The sequence below is a fragment of the Pristis pectinata genome, chromosome 8 (genome assembly GCF_009764475.1).
Source record: "Pristis pectinata isolate sPriPec2 chromosome 8, sPriPec2.1.pri, whole genome shotgun sequence".
In the NCBI taxonomy this organism is placed as follows: Eukaryota; Metazoa; Chordata; class Chondrichthyes; order Rhinopristiformes; family Pristidae; genus Pristis; species Pristis pectinata.
Window position 1 is genome coordinate 96,662,151 of NC_067412.1, and position 20,418 is coordinate 96,682,568.

The window sequence follows — 20,418 nt, forward strand, 5'->3', positions numbered from 1 at the left end:
CTCGTACTTATCTGAATTAAACTCCATTTGCCATTTCTTGGCCCACTTACCAAGATGAACAAGATCCCCCTGTAATTTTTGATAACCTTCATTGTCTACGGCACCACCTGTTTTAGTATCATCCACAAATGTACAAACCATGTCTTGCACATTCTCATCCACATCATTTATATAACTTGTCCAAAGTTTAACATGTTGTGGAATGTGGTGATGGATACAAGCATGCTTGAGTTTGATTGTTTTTGTTTAAGCTGTTAATGTCAATGATATCATTAGTGAAGTGTCTTAGAAGAATTCCTGGGGCAGATGGTACAAAGGGAACAGGATTAAAGGGAATCCCCTTGGCTCCTGACCACTGTTTATTTAACACAACTGCTCAGCACCCAATACCTGGCATTTGATTTGTTTATAGAGTTTGATCTGTGGAGAGAAAAGGAAACTTTAATCTGAAATTTCTCTTCTTGCTTGACAGCTGTTGTAAGGAGCAAGAGGGACCTTCTCTCAAGAACCGTCTGACACTATGAGGCACTGCCTCAGGTGAGGTGATCAGCCAGTTCGGATTAAGGTGAGGCCTTTACTTGGAGTGGTTGCAGTTCTTTGGTATTTTCTACTTGGAAGAGCTATGGATTCAAGACAGGCAGATTGGTGCTTGGACTGAGTGAATCAAGGATTAAGGGATGGAATGGGAAGGCTGGACGAGCTGAGGATCTACAATGGTGGAGGCCATATAGCAGGCCTACTTCAATTTCCTTATTATAATTTTCTCATTGCAAATGATTCTGAAGGAATACTCCATGTTCTCCCTGTGACCACATGGGTTTCTTCCAGATGCTTCAAATTCCTCTCACATCCCAGAAACTTGGGGGTTGGTAGGTTAATTGGTCACTGTACATTGTCCCTAGTGTACAGATGAGAGGTAGAACCTGGAGTAGTTGATGGGAATGAGGGGAGGATTAAATGGATTATGCTCAGATTAGTGTAAAACTGGGGGCTCTTGAACTCTTGATCTCCCAATCTACCTCGTCATGGCCCTTGCACTTTATTTGTCTACCTGCACTGCACTTCCTCTGTAACTGGAACACTCTGTTTTTTTGTTTTCTTTTGTACTCTATCGACTTATTTACATATGGAATAATCTGTATGGATAGCATGCAAACAAAAGCTTTTCACTGTACCTCAATGCATTTGGCAATACTGAAGTAATAAATGATAAGATGGACCCGTGACCTCACAATCTACCTCATCATGGCCTTGTTCCTTATTGTCTACCTGCACTGCACTTTCCCTGTAACTGTAACACTTTATCCTGCATTTTGTTATTGATTTTCCCTTGTACTACCTCAATGCACTAATGTGATGAAATGATCTGTACGGATGGCATGCAAAACAAAGTTTTTCACTTTACCTTGGTACATGTGACAATAATAAACCGGTTTACCAACCAATGGTTGGAATGGACTTTGTGGGCCGAAGGGCCTGTTCCTGTGCTGTCAGTCACTACAGTTCTGTGATTCCATGAATAATTCTACAAAAACATAAAACTGATATTCTTAAGTCTGCAAACCCACCTGGGTATTGCCAATGTGGGAGCCGGTGAAATCAAGTATTCAGCAGAGGAAACCTAGCAAGGGATTTATACATAGTTGAAGCCAGCAGTTAGTCAGCCGTAATGTAATGACAGGAGCCTGCTAATGATCACAGTACTTCACAACAATCAATTGTAGTTCTGAGTGAAATGCACTTGGACAGCGTTAACCTGGTTTCTCACAGCGGTAACCCTGCAGCATTAAGCTGCTCATTACGTCCTACTAATCGACTCTAAATTGCTGATCTTGCTCAGAAGTGCATGAGGACAGGAGGATGCTGTAGATGTCACACAGGTGTGATGGACCTGCTCCTCTGAGACGAGAGCAGTCACATGTTAGACTGAACACGCAGAGATTAAAAAGGTTTATACACAGCAGGGTCCACCAGCAGCTGAGAAACAATTGAAAGAAGTTGGCAGCACAGGAGAATGCCGTCATATGTACGTATATGCTAGCTCTTAATGGCATTATAGAAACAAGCATTGAATTTACTGCAGAGCTGAAAGGACTTCCCTCTTCGCGAGTTAAGAACCAGGGATTCAGTACAACCAGGGAGGCTTTTCCTTGTGGAAATGCTTTCCTGGTTGGGGAGTTAAGAACCAAGGGTTCAGTCTAAAACCTGGAGTTCGGCAGGCCTTCAATGTGTGAAAGCAGAAAGTGGTAACATTTCAAACTCTCTCCTGCACACCAACAGTGGATGCCAGGGCATTTGACAAAGGTTTTTATTAATTAAGTTAGCAAGGGATACGGGACTGTACCTCGGTACAAGTGACAATAATAAACCAATACCAATACCAATACAAGTGAGAGTATTATGAGGTTAGATCACAGTTTAGCGAGATCTTGCTGACCAGAATCATTCCTTTGCTGCTTTGAGTATTTATCCAATTTTACCTATAAAGAGTAAATGGTCTTGGCCTTAAGTAAGTATTGTGGCTAAGTCTTCCAAGTTACAACAGCCTGGTCTGGGGTGGTAAGTTAATGCAATATAGTCTGTGCATGGTGCACACTTTGAGGACAAGCTGCCTTTCAGAGCAGTAGTTTCTCCATCAGTTCACAATTCAAGCTGAATTCTCTTGATCTGAATTCCTGCCCATGCACTCCAATATTCAGATAGGTTTAATAGATGCTACTGTTTGAATAAGAGTGACTGTCCTCTTGGTGTGTGACACAGTCTTGCTCTGCTAACCACCACCACAGTCAGAGTCACGACGTGTGTAAGTCAAAGTCAAAGTCGAGTTTATTGTCAGACGCACAAGTCCGTGTGTACACAGGTGCAATGAAAAACTTACTTGCAGCAGCATTACAGGCACATAGCTTCAGATAAGCAGCATTCACAAGAAAACAGGAAATTAAACGAAATATTTACAAGAACACAATTAGAACAAAAAAAAACAAAGTCTATTTTAGTGCAAAGTGATCAACTTGGTCATAGTGTTGCTAAACTGTAGTGATTAGGGCTGTGTCTGTTGGTTCAAGGACCGAATGGTTGAAGGGAAGTAGCTGTTCTTGAACCTGGTGGTGTGGGGACTTCAGGCTTCTGTAACTCCTGCCCGATGGTGGGTGTGAGAAGATGGCACGGCCCGGATGGTGGGGATATTTGATGATGGATGTTGCCTTCTTGAGGCAGCACCTCCTGTAGATACCACCGATGGTGGGGAGGGATGTGGCCATGATATATTGGGCAGAGTCCACTACTCTCTGCAGTTTCTTGCATTCTTGAGCATTGGAATTGCTGTACCAGACCGTGATGCAACCAGTCAGGATACTTTCAACGAGACATCTGTAGTAGTTTGTTGGAGTGTTCGGTGCTGTGAATAAATTGGCCGTAATAAGAAAGCTACTGCACCTCAGGAATGTCTCGTCGATTGTAGAACTTGATGGGACACTTCATATTCCTTCCACTGCCATTGCACTGAAGCTGTGGAACGGTTCTCTGATCACTTTGATCACTCCCTTGGTGGACCATGGAGAAAGGACAAAGGTGCCATTTAAGAAGCATGTGGACAGGCACCAGTATCACCAAGGCACAGGAGGGTACACACCAAGTGCTGGTAATGGGGTGAGTACAGATAGACAGAGGCTGCAGATGCTGGATCTGGAGCAACGAACAATCTGCTGGAGGAACTCAGCGAGTCGAGCAGCGTCTGTGGGGGAAAAGGAATTGTCGACGTTTTAGGTCAAAACCCTGCGTCAGGACTGAGAGTGGAGAGGGGAGATGGCCAGTATAAAGAGGAGAGAGTGAGGGGTGAGACAGGAGCCTGAGGAGATCGGTGGACTGAGGAGGGGTGAGGGATGAGGGGCAGGTCGAACCAGGTAGTGGAGGGGGAGGGGTGGAGTTGGGAAACAGAGGTAGGTGGATGATAGATGGAGGCAGGGAGAAAAAAAGGAGATGCAGATAGAGCGAGATGAGGGAAGGGGAATGTGAAGATAGGAGACAGCTACTGGAGGGAGATAAGCAGGACCACAAAGGACTACCAGTGTTGGACTCTGATAAGCAACCATACCGGCCATCTTCAATCTCCACCCTCAGTCCTGATGCAGGGTTTTGACCTGAAACGTCAACAATTCTCTTACCCCCACAGATGCTGCTCGACCCCCTGAGTTCCTCCAGCAGATTATTTGTTAGTATAGCTCGGTACTTGATGGCTGGCATGACCATAGCAGACAGAGCAGTCTCTGTGTTGTGTGACTGTATGACCAACAATTTCTGGACTTGTGAAGCATGACAGATTCTGAGAGTTCTTGACAGGGGCATCATTTCAGAATAAGGGGTCTGTCATGTAAGACGATCAGGAGAAATTTCTTTTCTTGGGTGAATCAGAATCAGAATCAGATTTATTATCACTGACATGTGAAATTTGTTGTCTTGCGGCAGCAGTACAGTGCAAAGACATAAAATTACTATAAATTACAAAAATAAATAAATAGTGCAAAAAGAAAGAATAACGAGGTAGTATTGATGGGTTCATGGACCGTTCAGAAATCTGATGGCGGAGGGGAAGAAGCTGTTCCTGAAACATTGAGTGTGGGTCTTCAGGCTCCTGTACCTCCTCCCTGATGGTAGTAACGTGAAGAGGGCACGTCCTGGGTGTTGAGGGTCATCAGTGACGGATGCTGCCTTCTTGAGGCACCGCCTCTTGAATATGTCCTTGATGGTGGGGACGGTTGTGACCATGATGGAGCTGGCTGAGTCTTCAACCCTCTGCAGCCTCTTGTGATCCTGTGCATTGGAGCCTCCATACCAGGCTGTGATGTAACCAGTCAGAATGCTCTCCACCAAACATCTATAGAAAAATACATCTATAGGGTGGTGAATCCAGAGAGGTGGAGTCTCAAAGGCTGGCATATCCAAGGCTGGCAGGGACAGATTTTTTCCCTAATGAGGGGTCAAGGGTTATGGGGAACAGGCAGGAATGTGGAGCTGAGGCCAAGATCAGATTGGCCCTGAGCTCACTGAAGAGTGGAGTAGGCACAGTAGCCTGTGTGGTCAGCTCAACCTCCTCCTTCCTCTGTTTGCATGTTCTTACATTATCTATTCTTTAAATCTTAGACTCAACAAGTACTCTGGAGAAAACAATCCAAGTTTGTCCAACCAAAAAAAAAATTCTCTGGAGCATTGAAAGCTGAGGGGAGACCTGATAGAAGTTTATAAGATAAGATAAGATTTCTTTATTAGTCACATGTACATCGAGACACACAGTGAAATGCATCTTTTGCGTAGAGTGTTCTGGGGGCAGCCTGCAAGTGCCGTCACGCTTCTGGTGCCAACATAGAATGCCCAAAACTTCCTAACCCGTACATCTTTGGAATGTGGGAGGAAACCCATGTAGACACGGAGAGAATGTACAAACTCCTTAGAGACAGCGACCGGAATTGAACCCGAGTCGCTGGTGCTGTAATAGTGTTACGCTAACCACTACACTACCGTGCCTCCACAGTACCATGCCTCTCATGAAATCATGAGAGGCATGGATCGGGTAGATGGTCAGAGTCTTTTTCCCCAGGGTGAAAATATCAAACACCAGAGGGCATAGCTTCAAGATGAGAGGGGGAAAGTTTAAAGGAGATTTACAAGACAAATTTTTTTACACAGAGAGTGGTGGGTGCCTGGAACGGGCCGCCAGGGGAGATGGTGGAAGCAGATACAATGGTAATGTTTAAGAGACATTTAGACAGATACATGGACAGCTAAAGAACAGTGGGATATGGACCATATGCAGGCAGATGGACTAGTTTCAATTGGCTTCATGGTGGGCTCAGACATCTTGGGATGGGCCCTGTTCCCGTGCTGTGTTTTCCATGTTCTATGTGCGCCTCTGATTTATTTCAGATAAAAGCACACCTTTTGCTTGATTTTAACTGGGAAATTCTGTAGAGGGACATAATGTATGTTAGCTGTGGGCTGCAGTTCACTAGAAAATCCTGCTACTTCAGATTCGGTCAGAAATCCATCTCAAGTCCTACTGCGAAAACCTGTATAAAAAGAGAACGCCACTGGTACCATTTCTGAGCTGAGATGTTAAACCATCCCCCTTACTCCTTGCTTGCAACACAGAATGCTGTGTGCAGTCCTGGCCGCCACACTATGAGAAGGGTGTGACTGCACTATAGAGGGTGCAGAGGAGATTCACCATGATGATGCCTGGTTTGAAGCATTTCTGTTATGAGGACTAATAGGTTAGGATGGATTTGTCTTCTCTGGAGTGGAGGAGGCTGAGAGTTGACCTGATAGATGTATGCACAATTATGAGAGGGGTAGATAGGTAGAGGGTAAGAATCCTTTTTCCCATTTTGAATTAGTTTATTATTGTCACATGTAGTGAAGTACAGAGGAAAACTTGTTTTGCATACCGTCCATACAGGTCATTTCATCACATCAGTAGATCAAGGTAGTACAAGGTAAATCAATAACTAGAATGCAGAATAAAGTGTTACAGTTACAGAGAGAGTGCAGTGCAGGCAGACAATAAGGTGCAAGGTCATAATGAGATAGATTGTAAGGTCAAGAGTCCGTCTAATTGTACCGGGGACTGTTCAGTAGTCTTATAACAGCAGGATTGAAGCTGTCCTTGAGCCTGTTGGTACGTGCTTTCAGGTTTTTGTATCTTCTGCCCAATGGGAGGGAGAAGAGAGGATGTCCAGGGTGGGTGGGGTCTTTGATTATGCTGGCTGCTTCACTGAGGTAGTGAGAAGTATAAACAGAGTCCATGGTGGGGAGACTGGTTTCCGTGATGTGTTGGGCTGTGTCCACAACTCTCTGCGGTTTCTTGTGGTCATGGGCAGAGCAGTTGCCATACCAAGCCGTGATGCATCCAGGTAGGATGCTTTCTATGTGCATCGATAAAAATTGATAAGAGTCTACAGGACATGGCAAATTTCTTTGGCCTCCTGAGGAAGTAGAGGTATTGGTGAGTTTTCTTGGTCATGGTGTCTACTTGGTTGGACCAGGCCAGGCTATTGGTGATGTTCATTCCCAGGAACTTGAAACTCTCAACCCTCTCGAGGGACATCCAAATGCATAAGGTGAGAGGTAGGAGGTTTAGAGGAAGATGCTTTCTCAAGGAGAGTGATTAGAAATTGGAACATGCTGACTGAGGGGGTGGGTGGTGATGGCAGAGCCTCCCACAGCACTTGGGAAGCATCTAGACGAACACTTGCATTGCCAAAGCATGGAAGACTATAGACCAAATGCATGTAGGTGGGGCTAGTACAGTGGTCAGCATGGACATTATGGGCCAAAGGGCCTGTTTTTGTGCAGCACATCTCTGTGACTCTAAAAGGCGCCAAATCAAAGCAGGAAAGTTCATGCCAGTATCCTTGAGAACACTTGTCCCTTCATCATCATTACTAAATTGGATTGCTGTTCATGTGACCTTCTGTGTGCCAAAGTGTGACTAGACTTCAAAAGTAACTCATTAGCTGTGAAATATGCTGTTTAAATGATTTCTTTTGTTCTTCTGGTTAATGATTCCAAATATAATTGTAAAATGTAGTTAGAAATAATGTGGGGCTCAGTGACTCTCTGAGACTTGACACTGAGGTGACCCAATTCTCACTGTAATATTAAGCAGCTAATTAAATTGAACACTTCCACAAATAAAATGCTCGGGGGAATTAATTCAGTTGCTTGATATCAAAGCAGGTGTCATAAAATATTGTAATTTCTCAAATCTATTTACTGTTCCAGGAAAGCCAAGATAGGGAGATGAAAGATAGAGTGTTTTTCATACAAACCATTATATAATCCTTTATTTTGTTCTTGTAGCGTTAGTAATGACTGTTCTTGGTATGTGGGAGTGCTGACAAGACCAGCATTTATTCCCCATATGCAATTACCCTTGAGAAGGTGGCGGTGAGCTGCTTTCTTGAGATCTAAGCAGCTCATAGGTCAGTTCAGGAAAATTTCAACCACGTTGATGTTGAATGGGGGTCACATTTTGACCAGATTATATAAGGTCAGCAGATTTTCTTTCCTAAAGGCAATTAGTGAACCAAATGGGTTTTATAAAATCTGACAGTTTCATGGTCACCATTACAAATATTAGCTTTTTATTCCAGGTTATTAAATTAAATTCCCCAGTTGCCATGGCTCCAGATCATTAATCCTCTTACTCCTTTAATATGACTATGGAACAGATGCAACCCTGGAACTGTATGATCTCACCTTTTCTCCAGAGAAAGGGAAGTGAGACAAAGGTTGGGTAAAAGACAATCCTCAATAAAACATCAGTGGATGTTGTAAGTTCCTTGATTTTAGCTCAACGACAATGAAAGGAGGGAAATATATTTCCAAATCAGGATGGCGCATGACTTGGAGAGTCTAGTATTAGAGGGCATGCACTTAAGGTGAGATGGAGGAAGGAAGTTCAAAGGAGATGTGCGGGGCTTTCTTACACAGAGAGTGGTGGGTACCTGGAATGCGCTGCCAGTGGTGGTGGTGGAGGCAGACACGATAGGGGCGGTTAAGAGGTTCTTAGATAGGCACATGAATGAAGTGTTGTTTTTCCAGTTAGGAGCTTGCTATTCTCCAGTTGCAGCAGCCAGAGCAGCAGAGGGGAGGAGCTGACAGTATTTTTTTAAAGTTGTGTGATTGGCTAAGTGTGTGGCAACTCAGCCAATAAAAAGAAGGTAGGGTAAAGTGGAGTGGGCATTGTGAGAGTGGACCTGTATAAGAGTGGGAATCTGAGGCTTTGGCTCAAGAGGCTTCGGTGAGGAGGCACTGGTGAGTAACAGGTAAGGTGTTTTTTTTATAGTAGTTAAATAAAAAGCCATCAAATTACAACTAATTAAATAAAGTAGGGATGCAGGATCAGGCGATGTGTTGCAGCTGCATGATGTGGGAGCTGGTGGACCCCTTAGTGGTTACTGGTGACCACATCCGCAGCAAGTGTTGGTTGCTTGAGGAACTCTGGCTCAAAGCTGATGACCTGGAATCTGAGCTTCAAACACTGCGGTGCATCAGGGAGGGGGAGAGTTACCTGGACGCTGTGTTTCAGGCGGCAGCCACACCCATTAGATAAACTACTTCAAGTTGGATCTGTGGTCAGGGACAAGAGGGTGTGATCGTGAGTGAGGCAGGTAGGGGGATCCAAGAGGTAGTGCTGGAGGAGCCTCAGCCCTTGAGCTTGTCCAACAGGTCTGAGATTCTCGCTCCCTGTGCGGCTGAGAGTGGGGGCTATAGGAAGGATGAGCAACCAAGCTGTGGCACCGTGGTTCAGGGAGCCATTCAAGAGGGGGGCAGAGAAGAGAAATGTAGTTGTGATTGGGGATGGTATAGTCAGGGGAATAGACACAATCCTCTGTCGCAAGATCAAGAGACCCGAAGGCTGTGCTGCCTGTCTGGTGCCTGGGTTTGGGACATCTCATCTGACCTGCAGAGGAATTTGGAATGAGAGGGGAAATATCCAGTTGTCGTGGTCCATGTGGGTACCAATAATGTAGGTAGGACAAGGAAAGAGGTTCTGCTGAGGGAATTTGAGCAACTAGGGATTAAATTAAAAAGCAGAACCAAAAAGGTAATAACCTCTGGATTGTTACCTGAGCCATGTGCAAATTGGCACAGGGTAAATAACATCAGAGTTAAATGTGTGGCTCAAAGATTGGTGTGGGAGAAGTGGGTTTGAATTTGTAGGACAGTGGCACCAGTACTGGGGAAGGAGGAAGCTGTTCTGATGGGACAGGCTCCACCTGAACCACGCTGGGACCAGGGTCCTCGTGAATTGCATAACTAGGGCTGTAGATAGGGCTTTAAACTAAATAGTAGCGGGGCAGGTTCAACAGATTGGAAAAGTATGGATAAAGTAAAAAGGAAGGAGAGTGCAGGAGAGGTTACTGAAGTCTCCAGAATAAAGAATGAAACAAGGTTTAGAAAGGGATAAGAATTTACAGTGGCATGCAAAAGTTTGGGCACCCCTGGTCAAAATTTATGTTACTGTGAATGGCTAAGCGAGTAAAAGCTGATCTGATTTCCAAAAGGCATAAAGTTAAAGATGACACATTTTTTCAATATCTTAAGCAAGATCACTTTTTTATTTCCATCTTTTACAGTTTCAAAATAACAAAAAAGGAAAAGAGCCCGAAGCAAAAGTTTGGGCACCCTGCATGGTCAGCACTTAGCAACACCCCCTTTGGTAAGTATCACAGCTTGTAAACGCTTTCTGTAGCCAGCTAAGAGTCTTTCAATTCTTGTTTGGGGGATTTTCACCCATTCTTCCTTGCAAAAGTCTTCTAGTTCTGTGAGATTCTTGGGCCGTCTTGCGTGCACTGCTCTTTTGAGGTCTATCCACAGATTTTTGATGATGTTTAGGTTGGGGGACTGTGAGGGCCATGGCAGCTTGTGCCTCTTGAGGTAGTCCATTGTGGATTTTGAGGTGTGTTTAGGATCGTTATCCTGTTGTAGAAGCCATTGTCTTTTCATCTTCAGCTTTTTTTACAGACGGTGTGATACTTGCTTCCAGAATTTGCTGGTATTTAATTGAATTCATTCTTCCCTCTACCAGTGAAATATTCCCCATGCCACTGGCTACAACACAAGCCCAAAGCATGATCGATCCACCCCCATGCTTAACAGTTGGAGAGGTGCTCTTTTCATGAAATTCTGCACTCTTTTTTCTCCAAACTTTCCTGCATCCTCACCACAAAATTCAGCGTCAGAAGTTTGCAAAGGAACATCTAAACAAGCCTGATACATTTTGGAAACAATTCTTGTGGACTGATGAAGTTAAAATAGAACTTTTTAGCCGCAATGAGCAAAGGTAACTTCAGGCAACATAGAAACAAATTTGAGAAGAAGGGTGGTGAGTACAGGACTGAAGGTGTTATATTTGAATGCACACAGAATACGAACTAAGGTAGATGAGCTCATAGTGCAGTTAGAAATTAGCAGATAAGATGTTGTGGGCATTACAGAGTTATGGTTGAAAGGAGATTACAGCTGGGAGCTAACCATCCAAGGATACACATCCTATCAAAAAGATAGACAGGTGGGTGGCAGATGGGGGAGGTAGCTCTGTTGGTAAAAAATGAAATCAGATCCTTAGCAAGAAGTGACATAGGATCAGAAGGCGTAGAATCCTTGTGGATAGTTAAGGAACTGCAAGGGTAAAAAGACCCTGATGGGAGTTACATACAGACCTCTGAATAGTAGCCAGGATGTGAGGTACAAATTATAACGGGAGATACAAAATGTGTGTAAGAAGGGCAATGTTATGGTGTTCATGGGGATTTTCAATATGCAGGTAGATTGGGCCTGTTCCTGTTCTGTACTGTTCTATGTATCTGCAGGTGGTGGTGCTCCCTCTCCCTGTGCCCTTGGAGGTAGAGTTTGTGAATTTGGGAGGCAATGTCAAAGACACATTGACAAGTTGCTGCAGTACATTCTTTGGATGGTACATGAACTGTAGCTATGGTAAAGTAATGGTGTGTGGAGTTAATATTTAGGTTAGTGGAATTGGTGCCAAGCAGGCAGGCTCCTTTGGATCAAGGATCTTGTGTTGTTTGCAAGGGGAGGGTATTCCATCATACCTTCTACCTTATAGATGGTGGGAAGGGATTAGGGTTTCAGGAGGTGTGTCATTCACCATGTAATGATTTGCTCTTAGTCCAGTTAAATTATCACACAGAATGTTATGTGCAGTTGTCACTGCAACCATCTCCTGGGAGCATATTCAGAGGCACTTCACCATCTTAAATCACACTGTCTTAAAGATGTCTGTTTTTCATTTTACTTACAATGTAGAAAGAGGCCATTTCACCCATCAAGTCAATGGCAGTTCAAGAAGCCTATCCATTTCCCCACTAATTTTCCTTCAATCTAATCACCTGGCATGTGCTATACCAGTTATAGAGCCAGGCAGACATCCCCAGGGACTCTTAAATGGGGGACTCATGATTAGGATATTTCAGTGCCTTGGAGTCCTTCAAAAAATTGTTGCATGTGTGTATGTGTGTGTGTGTGTGTGTGTGTGTGTGTGTGTGTGTGTGTGTGTGTGTGTGTGTGTGTGTGTGTGAATTTTGCCATGAATTCTTCCATCCACCTACCCACTAGGAGTAACTTACAGTGGTCAATTAACCTACCAACCTGCACCGATGGAAACCCATGTGGTCACAGGGAGAACATGGAAAATCTGCACAAGCAGAGCTGGAGATCAGGATTGAACCTGGCTCACTGGAGCTGTGAGGCAGCAGATCTACTGGTTGTACCACTGTGCCGTCCAGTTATGCCACTGTGCAGGAAAGAGGAGTAACCACAGATGGGCAATAATCACTGTCCTTCTCAGTGAGACAGAGACACACACAAGGAACAATTTTTTGAAGGATTCAAGGGCATTGAAATATCCTGATCATGAGTCCCCCATTTAAGAGCCTCTGGGGATGTCTGCCTAGCTGTATAACAGGCACAGTGCAATTTTATCCCAGTGTGAAAACTGCGCGATATTGACTCCCATTTATTTTGATGGACAGCAATGTAAAACATCTACTGTCTGGTGGTTTGAGTTTGAAATTTGTTTTCACATCGAATAAAAAGTAATGGAAAATGTTTTCTTACAAACTTTCATGGCAAGGATCTCTGAAGATCACGTGCCTTAAAATTTTACCTGCAGAATAATTTCAAAATCCTAAAAATTCAACATGATTCATTAAACTAGTAATATTTTATATTACAAACTCCCATAAAACACCATAGAGCAATTTTTTCATCATTTGCCAGTGTTATTGAAACAGTGGTTAGAATGTAAAGTGGATAAACATTTGATTCAAATTACACATTAATTTAATTTCACTGCCAGACAAAGGAAAGCTTAGAGGTTTACTTAAAAAAAATCACCACAGTGAAATAATTGTCCGCTTGTTCTAATGCTTTCCTTGGTGTGGTTAAATCACATTATAGTTGAGAGGATTTATTGGATCTTAGACCCCACACTGTTTTGAACATCATTGGATCATCATGAATGGTTTTTGGAGTGACTTTGTTTCTATGATGTTATTAGTTTGCACCAATATTTGCAGAACTCCCAATGATGCTCTGAAATTTCTGAGGCAGGAATAGGGTTTTATGCTCCACATGAGACTTTTCTCACCCCAATCCTCTCATCCTTTCAACATATCCTTTTTTCTTCTCTCTTGTGGCTATCCAATATCTTATAAATGGACTGATATTTTTTTCTCCTCAGTGACCTGTGCTTAACACAAATGACCAGTCAGGTGACCGTAATCAAGAATCACAAAATTGAGAGAATTCTTCTTCAGTAGATAGCATGTCAACATTCAATCCAGTAATGAACGGCACAGAGGAGGTGCCATGTCACAAGTGGATTCAAACCACTGAAGGGCTTCAGGCCTCAGATCCACACTTCCTTTCCATATTCCCTTGTGACCTAGAAGAAGGCCATTCAGCCAATTCAGTCTATGCCGGCTCACAGAGCATCCCATTCCCCAATAACTTTCTCTGTAACCTATTCTCCCCATATTCCTGTCAACTCCAACCCCCCCATTCCCAGATTAACCACACCGCTATGCACTAGGGGCAATTTACAATGGCCAACTAACCTACAATCCCATGGGTCTTCCAAAGATTTTGGAACATCTGGAGAAAATTCACCAGTCACGTGCAAGCTCCACGTGAATTGGTTTATTATTGTCACATGTACCAAGGTACAACGAAAGACCTTGTTTTGCATGCCATCTATGCAAATCATCAGACCAGTGCATTGAGGGTGTACAAGGGAAAATAATAACAGAGTCCAGAATGAAGTATTACAGAGATAGTGCAGTGCAGGTAGACAATAAGGTATCAGGACTGAAGCTGGTCACTGGAGCTGTGAGGCAGCAGGTCTAATAGCTGTGCCACTGTGCTATCCTGCTATGTATAACAGCAATAAGCATTGTGAAACCCAGATATGATGTATAAATTACATAGCGCATTAAAAACTCAGGAAGACAGATGCCGACAGCTAGATATTAATGCAATTAATTCATGTTGCCATGATGATTTGCTGGGGAGTTTGCTTTTTGTTCTACTGGGAGTTATAAACAAAGGTCACAGGTTACACATCATTGCTTCAGTCGTTATTAGTGAGAGTCACACACATCGATGACGTCATCAAGTTCATAAATGATGTGAGAGAAACATCAAATGCACTAATGGGGATCACACTAGGAGGATTATTGTCCACTTTTCTGTTGGGAGGGATTATACCAGAAAGGGCTCTTTTGTGTTAAAATATGGCAACCTGGCTTTTATGCATAATTTTCATGAGAATAAATAGCCATCATCTCAATTTGTATTACATGCCAGCACAACATTGTGGGCCGAAGGGCCTGTACTGTGCAGTAGTGTTCTATGTTCTATGTTTCGGAAGAATAAAAGTATCTTGGTCTCTGTCTTACACAAGTTGAAGTAATTGTAAATTCAGTTACTCTCTGACAGACTTTCTTGAATCAATTCAGGTCAATTAATTGAGCCCCAGACATTTGTCCTACTGCTTTCATTTACACCTTTCCAAGATTCATCAACTTTTTAAAAACAAACTGCTGGAGGAACTCAGCAGGTCAGGCGGCATCTGTGGAGGGAAATGAACGGTTAATATTTTGGGTCGAAACCCTTCCTCTGGACCGAACAACAGAGGGGAGATAGCTGGTACAAAGAGGTGAGGGGGAATGGATGGGGCAAGAGCTGACGGGTGATAGGTGGACCCAGGTGAGGAAGGGTGATAGGCAGATGGGGGAGGGGAGGGTGGAGATAGTGACTGGGCTGGGAGGTGAGAGGTGGAGGCTTGGCTGGGTCCAAACTGGAAACCGAGCTGGAAGCCTTGCAGGACGAAATGGAGGAAAGGACGAGTTCCAAGGAAGGACACATGGCTGTGGTGAGACTGGTCGAAGAGACGGAGAGCAGCAGAAACTACAGAGGCGGAACAGTGAGAGAGGGTCTCACAGAACTCCTGTTGAAGAGAGGAGGAAATCCTCTTCAAAGTGGGCATACTTGAAGAGACTTCACAACCTTCACTTGCCACTCCTTCCCCTCACGTCTTTATACTGGCCATCTCTCTTCCATCCAGATGAAGGGTCTCAATCCGAGACATTGACTGCCTGTTTCCACTTCCTCTACAAATGCTGCCTGACCCACTGAGTTCTTCCAGCACTTTGTTTTTGCTCTGAATTCCAGCATCTGCAGTCTCTTGTGGTTCCACCTTTTGCTTCTCTCTTATCCTGTTATTCTCATTAGAAGTGAGTGACATCCGAGACAAATAGGGGTTAAGATGCAAAGAAAGGCAACGGCTAAATAAAGGCGTCTTTGATTGTGTGGAAGGCCAGTGAAGACAGAAATAGCAGTGCTTGATGGTGCAAAGATGATAAATGGGTTCAGTCCAGAAATGATGTCATTACAAAATGACCAAGCATGTTAAATATTACAGTAAACTTAATTTATTGGAAGAAATAGGCAAAAGGGGGAGGGTTGTCTCTGATAGTAAAGAATGGGATAAAGTCAATAGAGAGAATATAGAGGTAGCACAAAAACTCAGCAAATAGATTCAGTTTGGGAACTGTAATTAATTTAATTAATTAAATTAACTATTGTGATCAACTAGCTGTCTATACTTGTTAATTATGATTTTGTACTGTTACTAATCTAGTTTCAAAACATCAATTTTGGTCAAATGTATTCCTTGGATTAGTGTAAATCCCTTTAAGATGGAGCAAAGAAAAGCTGCAAGCTCACAAGCTGGATATCTGAGTCAACATCAGACTAAATCATTGAACCAAGAATGAACAAGGTATTTTTAATCCTTTAAATCTAAAGCCGTATCATTGTGCTCGCCTCACTGAAGTTCCTTAGTTGACAAAATCCATACTTCGTAAACACTGCACTCAATGAGTGTTGATGCTGTGTTAAAACATGATCTTCTTTAGCAGAGCCCACAGATTTATATTCCCAGATCCCTCAGGTCTGGAGTCACTTTCTTGAGAAATTGCTTACAATGAAGAAAGTCTTGCATTATCACAATGCCTTTCATAACTTCAGGACATACCAAAGAAATTTACAGATAAGATATTTTTATTAGTCACACGTACATCGAAACACACAGTGAAATGCATCTTTTGCGTAGAGTGTTCTGAGGGCAGCCCGCAAGTGTCGCCACGCTTCCGGCGCCAACATAGCATGCCCACAACTTCCTAACCCGTACATCTTTGGAATGTGGGAGGAAACCAGAGCACCCGGAGGAAACCCACGCAGACACGGGGAGAATGTACAAAATCCTTACAGACAGTGACCGGAATTGAACCCAGGCCTCTGGCGCTGTAATAACGTTATGCTAACTACTACACTACCATGGCTAATTAATTAAGTAATTAATTAAGTAATTAATTATTATGTGCTTATAAAGTATAGTTGTCACTGTGAGCAACACAGATGTCAGTCAGTTCACAAGAAGCTCACAAAAAGCAGGGTGACAACAACTAAATAATGTTTTATTGAGGGTTAAATATCAGCTGGATTATTGGGGTGAAATCCCCACCACCTTCTTCAAAGTAGTGCTAAAGAATCTTTTACACTCAACTAAAATGATTGATTTTGCTTCCAAATTCCACATAAAATCCATGTACCTCATTTCTGGACGTGAAGCATTTAATAGATGTTGAGTTCTTGCAATCACCCACTGTAACTTCTGCAGAGGAACCACAGAATGGTTGGAGGAATGGCATTGCCTGGAGATTGTCAAATACTAGAGAACAGCTTTAAGGTGAGAGGGTGAAGGTTTAAAGGTGGTGTGCAGGTCAAGCTTTTTACACGGAGGGAGATAGGTGCCTGGAACGGGCTGCCAGTGGTGGTGACGGAAGTAAATATGATAGTGGTGTTTAAGAGGCTTTTAGATGGGCACTCAGGGAATGGAGGGAGATGGATCATGTGCAGGCAGAAGGGATTAGTTTAATTTGGCACCATGTTCGACACACAGACGTCATCAGCTGAAGGGCCTGTTCCTGTGATGTACTGTTCTATGTTCTAATATAATTGAGAGAAGTGAACGTTTGGTGTGGGGGAGTGGTTAACTGAGATTATGAGAGGTAGCTCTTTATGATGACTTAGCACTGACAACACAGTGGGCCACACAGTTCCCTTGAGCATTATTTACTTTATTTCTATGAAAGCAAGAAATGGATCATTTTGTAACAGTTGGAAATTTTCATTTAAATGCATTATTTCATAGAAGCAGAGAATGCTATGGCTCAGGAAGGCATTTCAGTCTACAGGACGTCCCTGGGAAATGAACAGGTTCATTTTTACAGATGTCCATAAATCAATTTTGTCCATAAGTCAGAAAATACATAAAAATCACTCAATGTGGTAACTGCACCTCCACAGTGTTGTAATGAGTGGCATCAAAGGCACAGAAGACTGATAAGAAAGAACAATTACTGAAAGTGGGGAGGGAACTAGATCTGTTGTTTGTAGGAACAAACATATGTATGTATGTCGGGCTTTTGAACTTAATAACGTTATGGGAGCTCGCTCATAAGTCGGAGTGTCCATGAGTCGGGTGCTTGTAACCCAGGGATGGCCTGTATCATGGATCTGCCAGTCCTGTTGAAGTGCTGTCCAATCACTGTCACTCTTTCCTGCTCTATTCCGGTGTTCTAGAAGAAAAATAATTTTTCAATTACTCATATCAGTGGGTCTAAATCCCAGAACTCCTTTCCAACAGTACCATGGGAAAGCCTTTATCAGGAGGATTGCAGTGGTTCAAGGTGACTGTTCACCACCACCTGCTGAGGGCAGTTAGCAACTGGCAATAAATGTTGGTTTTGCCAGTGTCACGCAGAAAATGAAATAAGAAAATCCACTACCCTTTTGAAAACCAATGTGTCTACTTTCAGTGCCCTCTCAGACAGCACATTCCAATCACAGAAACTTGTAGCATAAAAGAAATTTCAATTGCATTGGAAGGAAAATTTAAACCTCGTGGCCTTTGGCTCATAGGACACTGTTCTCTGGATTTATGGAAGCGTTTCACTTAAACTAATAATAAAAACCTCTGCTGTCACTTTTCCAAATTAGTTTCAAAAGCATCTTGCTTATAGCTCCATGTGCATGTTATTTTTTATTTGGTTGGAGGGAGTGAATTGAATTGTGTTGACCTTGTCCGTGATAACTGTGCAACATGACCAGCTTCTCTGCAGTAAAGTCATCCCTCTAATATCCTAAAGTTCCAGTACTTGTTCCCTACTCCTTTTTTGTTTTGCCCCTCAGAAACTTTGGCCTTGATTTTAAGCCCCAGTGAAGTGTGGGAGGGCATCAGAGATGGGGGTTCAGAGAACAACTGCCCTTCAACCATTCAGTTCTTGAACCAACCAGCACAACCCTAATCACTGCAGTTTGACATTGGTCATGGAATTAGTTTATTACTGTCACTTGTACCGGGATACAGTGAAAAACTTGTCTTGCATACCGTTCGTACAGATCAATTCATCACACAGTGCACTGAGGTAGTACAAGGTAAAAACAATAACAGTATACAGAGTAAAGTGTCACAGCTACAGGGAAGTTCATTGCAGGTAGACAATAAGGTGCAAGGTCATAACAAGGTAGATTTTGAGGTCAAGAGTCCATCTCATCATATAAGGGAACCATTCAATAGTCTTATCACTGTGGGCTAGAAGCTGTCCTTGAGCCTGGTGGTATGTGCCCTCAGGCTCCTGTATCTTCTGCCTGATGGGAGAGGGGAGAAGAGAGAATGACCCGGGTGAGTGTGGTCTTTGAATATGCTGGCTGCTTCACCAAGACAGCAAGAGGTGTAGGCAGAGGCCATAGAGGGGAGCTGGTGTCTGTGATGCATTGAGCTGTGTCCACAATCCTTTGTGGTTTCTTGCGGTCCTGGGCAGAGCAGTTGCCATACCAAGCCGTGATGCATCCAGATAGGATGCTTTCTATGGTACATTGATAAAAGTTGGTGAGTGTCAAAGGGGATATGCCAAATTTCTTTAGCTTCCTGAGGAAGTAGAGGTGCTGATGAGCTTTCTTGTCCATGGTGTCTATGTGGTAAGAGGACGACGGGCTATTGGTGATGTTCACTCCTGGGAACTTGAAGCTCTCAACCCTCTCGACCTCAGCACTATTGATATAGACAGGTGTATGTACACCACCCCTTTTCCTGAAGTCAATAACCTGCCCTTTTGTTTTGCTGACATTAAGGGAAAGTTTGCTGTCATGACACCATGTCACTAAGCTCTCTATCTGCTTCCTATACTCTGACTCATCATTATCTGAGATACGGCCCACTATGGTAGTATCATCTACAAATTTGTAGATGGAGTCAGAGCAGAATCTGACCACACAGTTGTGAGTGTATGGGGTGTTGACTATTGACCTAATTTCCACTCTCTTGCCCAGTTATCTTTGGCCTGAATCCTGAATCCCCCCTCCTGTATAATAATAGATAAGATAAGATTTCATTATTAGTCACATGTACATCGAAACACACGATGAAATGCATCTTTTGCATAGAGTGTTCTGGGGGCAGCCCACGAGAGTGTTGCCACGCTTCCGGCGCCAACATAGCACACCCACAACTTCCTAGCCCGTACGTCTTTGGAATGTGGGAGGAAACCGGAGCACCTGGAGGAAACCTATGGAGACACAGGGAGCACGTACAAACTCCTTACAGACAGCAGCTGGAATTGAACCCGGGTTTCTGGTGCTGTAATAGCGTTATGCTAACCACTTATTTACTTACTAATGCTTCTATAAAGCACTTGAGGATTTCTCTGTATTAAAGGTGCTATATAAATGCATGTTTTTGTCCATTTTTGTAGAAATATTACAGCAATTTTGAATTGACATGTGAATTTAATAAATATTTCAAGGAACGTCAGGTCCTGTTTGCAATCCCTTCATTGAAATTTACACCAGATGACCCTTGGCTGAGAGTGAGACAGGGTTTCGACCTGAAACGTCAACACTTTCTTTCCTCGCACAGAAGCTGCATGCCCCTCTTGAGTTCCTCCAACCCATCGTTTGTTATTGGAATGTACCACGCACTCCCACATCAATTCACACCAGAATTGATGATGTTCATTTCAGCACTTCACACCCTCCTTGGAAGTTCCTGCTGAAAGGCATCTGCCTTGCTGTGACATATTGGTGCCCAAATGATCCTGCACAAACCTCATATTTCAGTTTCCTGGTCACCTCATCCATTGATGAATGTATACTTGGAGAGAGAATAGTGGAAAACGCAAGATGAATAATACCAAACTGACAACGTAAGACATTTCCACTTTGTTTCCTTAAGTGCACCATGCTAATGGTTTGTACTTCATGTCCAGTTATACA

The 20,418-nt window shown here is 43.3% G+C and overlaps 1 long non-coding RNA gene across 1 annotated transcript; it reads left to right on the top strand.

Annotated features, from left to right (window-relative positions):
• Window positions 1–522: 522 nt before the first annotated feature.
• Window positions 523–19,715, top strand: LOC127573649 (uncharacterized). Its single transcript, XR_007956793.1, has 3 exons — window positions 523–565; window positions 10,137–10,219; window positions 19,591–19,715. It is a non-coding gene; the product is annotated as an uncharacterized LOC127573649 (long non-coding RNA).
• The last annotated feature ends 703 nt before the right edge of the window (window positions 19,716–20,418 follow it).